Genomic DNA, 7,233 nt, shown 5'->3' on the forward strand with positions numbered 1-7,233 from the left:
GCGATGTCGTCGGGGTCGGGGGCGTGGTCGCCTCGATCCCGATTTGGATCGAGGGAGTGAGGGGAGAGTGGGGGGAGTGGGGATCGGGTGAGGGTTAGGGTTCGGGGGAGGTGGCCTCGTAGGCCAGAGGCGAAGTGGTCGGCTGGGCCGGCCGGCTGGCTAGCTGGGCCGGTAGGCCCAGCGGGGGGGGGTGCTTCTTTTTTTCTGTTTTAATTTTATTACCCTAATTGTTTTAGTTTTGTAAAACATATAGTTAGCACCTAAATTACTAATAGTATTTATACCACTGCCACAATTATTCTTGTAGTTATAAAAAGTAGTTTTTAATAATTTAATTATTTAAGAGACGTTTAAATTATTGTTTCAGTGACTGTTCCTATTATCTAATGCACTTAAACATTGTATGTTAATTTGGATCCACCACCATAATCATCTATGATTTATTTGCTACACTTTGAACATTTTAGATTTGACTTTTCAAAACTTTTACCGTTTGACTAGATTTTGAATTTGAATTTGAAACGGTTTCGAACTAACACGAGATTAACAACGGTAATCGTGGTGACATGGCATCATTACCAGAGGGTTACTGTAGTTTGATTACCCAGGCGTCACACTTGTGTAACCCTAGATCCTCCCGGTGTCTATATAAACTGGAGGACTTAGTCCGGAGGATATACATTATCATAGCCATACAAGCTAGACCTCTAGGGTTTAGCCATTACGATCTCGTGGTAGATCAACTCTTGTAATACTCATATTCATCAAGATCAATCAAGCAGGACGTAGGGTATTACCTCCATAGAGAGGGCCCGAACCTGGGTAAAACAGTGTGTCCCCTGTCTACTATTACCATCGACCTTAGACGCACAGTTCGAGACCCCCTACCCGAGATCCGCCGGTTTTGAAACCGACATTGGTGCTTTCATTGAGAGTTCCACTGTGCCGTCATCAAGAGGTTCGATGGCTCCTTCAACCATCTACAATGATGCTGCCCAAGGGAGAGTCTTCCTCCCCGAACAGATCTTCGTGTTCGGCGGCTTCGCTCTATGGGTCAACTCGCTTGGCCATCTGGAGCAGATCGAAAGCTATGCCCCTGGCCATCAGGTCAGATTTGGGAGCTTGAACTACGTTGCGGATATCCGTGGAGACTTGATGTTCGCTGGATTTGAGACTGCGGCTACCACTCCTGGTCACCCTGAGGGACATGACCTAAATCTGTCAACAGACCGCATCTAGGAGACAGCTCCCATAACCGCTCTGACCTTAGATCCAGAGTAGACTCCGCCATCCAAGGACGGGAGGATCGAGCCCACCATAGAGGCCAGAGATTCCACGGTGTTGGAGCCGCACATAGACTTGATCTCGCACGATACCTGTGCCACCGAAACTCCGGACTCGTTTTCGGCGGTTAGTTCGGAACCATGTGAGCCCGCGGATGCCGAACTTGATCGTTTATCGATCTTCGAATTTGGTGCCGCAGACATCTTCCAGCACTCGCCTTTGGGCGACATGCTAAACTCATTAAAGAACCTGTCCTTGGCGGAGGACTCATAGCCGAACTATATCCGGTTCGAACTAGGGGCTGACGATGGAGAATTTTGCTACCCACCTGCCACCAACTTCATAGCCACGGTCGAGGATTTAACCGACACACTTGATTACAACTCCAAGGACATCGAAGGTATGGACGACGATGCAGGAGAAGAAGAGGCCCAGAACCCACCGTTCACAGGATGCTGGACGACCACTTCCTCGTATGATGTATACATGGTGGATGCACCAAAGGAGAACAGCGGCGATGACAAGGAAGATCCAGCTGAGGATAAACCTTCCGAAATACAATCCAAGCATCGGCGTCAGCGGCGCCGCTCTAAGTCACGCCATAGTAAAGACAGCAACACTGGCATAGGAGAAGATAGCACTCCAGAAGGTGTCGAAGACAACGAAGACCCCGTTGAAACAGCTAATGAACAAGATGAACTGGAAGATGGGCAGATTAGCCTTTGTAAACAGGCCACGCACGAAGACTCAAAGGACGGAAGTTATCTTCCGCTTTCCGAGGATGAGGTGAGCCTCGGCACCGATGACTTCATCGTGCCTGAGGAACCTCTTGAGCAGGAGCGCTTCAAATGCCAGCTAATAGCCACGGCAAGGAGCCTAAAAAAGAAGAAGCAGCAGCTTCAAGCTGATCAAGATCTGCTCAATTATAAATGGACCGATGACCTAGCAGCCGAAGAATACGGCCTCAAGCGCCCAACCAAAAGTTACCCAAAGCGCAAATTGCTACCTCAGTTTGACGAGGAGGCCTCTAAATACATACCACCATCATACAATGCGGCTGGCCGACCACCACGTGGTCGGGACAAGACGGCAACTCACGCTGAACACCAGCCCACCCCACCTCATCACATAGGTAGGGGTAAATTAGCCCACGGTCATACATATGACCTCTGGCAAAACCTGAACAATAAAGCAGGACATGCCAGATCAATCTACGGATCTCAAGGATGTGCCTCGACACGCGATGACGGCCACCTATTCGGACATGACAAACTTAGTCATGCACGGGCTAAAAACCGCAGATGGACTCCATCAGAGCTACGTCACGATACGGCCCGATATAGAGGCGCCACACACCCTCATTGCTTCACTGATGAGGTCATGGATCATGAATTCCCATAAGGATTCAAACCCGCGAATATAGAATCATACGATGGAACAACGGACACCGCGATGTGGATCGAAGACTTCATTCTCCACATTCATTTGGCCCGCGGCGATGACCTCCACGCCATCAAATACCTCCCTTTAAAACTCAAGGGGCCATCTCAGCACTGGTTAAACAGCCTGCCTGAAAATTCTATCGGCAGCTGGCAGGACTTGGAAGAAGCCTTCCCCAACAACTTCCAAGGTACATATGTCCGGCCACCAGACGCCGATGACTTAAGCCACATAGTTCAGCAACCTGGAGAGTCCACCGGGAAATTCTGGACTAGGTTCTTAACTAAAAAGAACAAAATCGTCGATTGTCCCTATGCCGAAGCCCTAGCCGCCTTCAAACACAGCATCCGCGATGAATGGCTCGCTCGCCACCTCGACCAAGAAAAGCCGAAATCCATGGCGGCCCTCATGGCACTCATGACCCGCTTTTGTGAGGGCGAGGACAGTTGGTTGGCCCATAGCAAAAACAATGCAAGCGACGCCGGCACCCCTGAACTTAAAAATAACACAGACAAGTCTTGACGCAACAGATACAAGCATCGAAACAACAGTGATAACACCGAGTATACGGCGGTCAATGCCGGATTCAGTGGCTCTAAGTCCGGTCAGTGGAAGAAACCATTCCAAAAGAACAATTTAGGCCCATCCAGCTTGGACGCATACTTGATCGCCCGTGCCAGATTCATGACACCCCAGACAAGCCACCCAATCATACAAATAGAGACTGCTGGGTTTTTAAATAGGCCGGCAAATTAAACGTCGAGAATAGAGAAAAGGGATCGCAAAGCGAGGACGATGACGAAGAGCCCCGGCAACCGAAAACAGGGGGACATAAGAAGTTTCCCCCTTAGGTCAAAACGGTGAACATGATATATGCTACCCACATCCCCAAGAGGGAGCGCAAGCGTGCGCTCAAGGACATATACGCGATAGAGCCAGTCGCCCCAAAATTTAATCCATGGTTGTCATGCCCGATCACTTTTGATCGCCAGGATCATCCGACCAGTATCTGTCATGGTGGTTCAGCCGCACTGGTCCTAGACCCAATAATTGATGGGTTCCACCTGACTCGCATCCTTATGGACGAAGGCAGCAGCCTCAATCTGCTCTATCAGGATACAACGCGAAAAATGGGCATTAACCCATCACGGATCAAGCCCACCGGGACTACCTTCAAAGGAGTCATACCAGGTGTAGAAGCCCGCTATACGGGCTCAATCACACTAGAGGTTGTCCTCGGATCTCTGGACAACTTCCGAAGCGAGGAGTTAATCTTCGATATTGTCCCCTTCCGCATCGGCTATCACGCACTGCTCGGACGAACTGCGTTTACTCGATTCAACGCAGTACCACATTATGCTTACCTCAAGCTCAAGATGCCCAGTCCGCTCGGTGTCATAATGGTCAACGGAAATATGGAACGCTCCCTCCGTACAGAAGAGCACACAGCTGCCTTAGCAGTAGAAGTTCAGAGTGGCCTTCTCAAGCAGAACCTTAATTCGGCTGTCGAGCCCACGGACATCGTTAAGAGGGTCCGAACTACTCTGCAGCAGGAGAGCTCGGCTCGTCAGGAGCTCGACTAGCAATCGGGCCTCTGTCTCAGTCCCGATAAAGTGGTAGCATTCGTGCCGCACGTACATAACTACGCACTCAAAATCCCATGGGCACCGATGGAGGCATAGCTAGCTTGTGGTCCATAGTACGGCTCAACCGACATCGGATACACACATACTTTCACTTTTACTTGTTTCCTTTGCAGGTCTCAATCTCACAGGCCCCATCTGGTGGACTGGTCATCTGTCCTCTTGAAGGATAAACACACCAAGATGGCAAGAAACACAGACATATGGGGACTTTTTAGGTGATTCCGTTAAAGATAACTCTACCTGTTTTTCAGGACCCACATGCAGCTCTCCCTTGGTTTCGGCATGTCAAATAGCATGTTGCTTATCGCACTACCTGTATCAATGCGCCTTGACATACTAATTAAATTACAATGAGGATAGTTTGCGGCTGGAGCTTTAGGACCCTAGCTTTTTACCTTTGTACCTTTTCTGTTTTCTTTCTCTTTTTCAGCTCCCCTGTGGATAAACCTATCAGGTAGCACCCGTACACTTTGGTACATTTGATGTTTGCCAGGGGCTTCATAGCACCCCACATTATGGCAACAAAAGTCCAAACACTTTTTATAAGTATAGTTCGGCACCCCGAATTTAGCATTATATGCATTGGCTCTGAATCATGTCTTTGGTCAATAGTTGGGTTGCCCGGCTCGTGTTCTTGCTACCTTACGTTCCGCTATATCGGCTAAGGTAGTAAAGGGAGAACTACTGCGATTGTGCCTTGGTTTATCCAAAGGAGCACCTCAGTAGAGAAAGTCGAAAACTGACTGTCATGATGCGGTGAGAGCCGGTCAGCTGTTGGGAGGTTACAAATCATTGGAGATTTCTTCCCCATTACGCAAAGGATCGGTACTTCCGACGCTTATAGCACTCTAGTTCGAATACTAGGGGTTGCGCCCATGTTTTTATTATAAAACTCCTATGGCCAAGTGAGGGTGTTCAAGCCGCATAGTCTGGTTGCCTGGTTCGTTGCACTAAACAACTCCTTCAAGGACCATATAATTGGATCAAGATTATTTAGATTCCATCCCGAACACCCCCGTACTACCTACGTGGGGGCACAAGCCGGTGACTGGCCAACCCTCAGATTTCATACAACACGGACGCACAAGAGGAAAAAATTAAAACATAACAAGCATTATATTACACAACATCGTTGATTCATGTTACAGGATAGGATAATACGAATATTTTCATGGGAATATAACATCCTTCACACATTGCTCTGCCACAAGGCAGGATCCCTCCAGGACACCATCAAAATATAACTCGGGATAGCGGTGCTCGTTGCCCTCAGGCGGCCCCTCGGTCATCAGCTTCTTGGCATCCATCTTCACCCAGTGCATCTTGACACGGGCAAAGGCCATCCGGGCACCTTCAATACATACCGATCGCTTTATGACCTCAAGCCGTGGGCAGGCACTAACATGCCGCTTCACAAGTCCGAAGTAGCTGCTGGGTATAGGCGCGGCAGGCCATAATCGGACTATCAGGTCCTTCATGGCTAGCTCGGCCGCCTTGTGCAGCTCGACCAGCTGTTTCAGCCGGTCGCTGAAGGGCACCAGATGTTCTGGTCCAAGATATTGAGACCAGAACAGCTTCTCCGTAGAACTCCCTTCTTTGGCTCGATAGAACTCAGCAGCATCTGATACGGTGCGCGGCAAATCCGTAAACACCCCTGGAGAGCTCCAAATCCGGGTAAGTAAAAGGAACATTTCCTTCACAGACTTGCTTTGCATAATGAAAGCCTTACCCGCCGCGATCTTCTTGGCCGCCTGGATTTCCTAAAGGGCGCTCTGGGCCTCAGCTCAAGCCTCTTGTGCGCATTTGCGGGCCTTCGCAAGTTCGGACGCTTGCCTCTTAGAATCACGCTCCAAGGGCTAATACTTCTTGACGGTGTCCTAGAGCTCTTGCTGGACCTCGCTGACCCGGGCCTCGTGTTTCTCGCGCGTAGCGCGCTTCTTGGCCGCTTTATCCTCGGCCTTGGCCAACGCCTTCTTGAGAGCCGCCACCTCGGTCGTGGCCCCTAATCAAACTCACGACACTTTATTCAGCATGAAGCATTCATCCTTCCTCAATTCACACGCAGGTCACTGCATACCTTGCCTGTCCTCCAGCTGCTTCTTCATGAGGCTGAGCTCTTCTTCGGTCCGCTCCAGGCTCTGCTTCAGGCCGGAGACCTCTGCAGTATGAGCGACAGCAGCCAGCAGCGACGCCTACTTATTCACATAGACATCTTATGTTAGACTCCTGCAAAAATTATTTTGATCCTCCGTTCGGCTTTTTCTTTCCAAACACCGAATAGAGCATCAGGGGCTACTGTCTACACTGTGATATCCTTTCTACAATTACATTACTTACCTCAAAGCCTATTAAAAGGCTAGCGCAGGCTTCGGTTAGTCCACTTTTGGAGGATTGAACCTTCTCGATTACCATGCCCATAAGGACACGGTGCTCATCCACAATGGAAGCGCCTCGCAGCGCTTCCAGCAGATTATCCGGTGCTGATACCTCTTGAGCACTGCGTTGGTTTTCCCTTGAAGAGGAAACGGTGATGCAGCAAAGTAGCGTAAGTATTTCCCTCAGTTTTTGAGAACCAAGGTATCAATCCAGTAGGAGGCCATGCACGAGTCCCTCGCACCTACACAAACAAATAAAATCCTCGCAACCAACGCAATAAAGGGGTTGCCAATCCCTTCATGGTCACTTATGAAAGTGAGATCTGATAGATATGATAAGATAATGTTTTTGGTATTTTTATGACAAAGATGCAAAGTAAATAAAGAGAAATAAAAACGACAAAAGAAATAGCTTGTTGATGGGAGATTAATATGATGAAAAATAGACCCCGGGGCCATAGGTTTCACTAGTGGCTTCTGTCGAGAGC

The sequence above is a fragment of the Triticum dicoccoides genome, chromosome 2A (genome assembly GCF_002162155.2).
Source record: "Triticum dicoccoides isolate Atlit2015 ecotype Zavitan chromosome 2A, WEW_v2.0, whole genome shotgun sequence".
In the NCBI taxonomy this organism is placed as follows: domain Eukaryota; kingdom Viridiplantae; phylum Streptophyta; class Magnoliopsida; order Poales; family Poaceae; genus Triticum; species Triticum dicoccoides.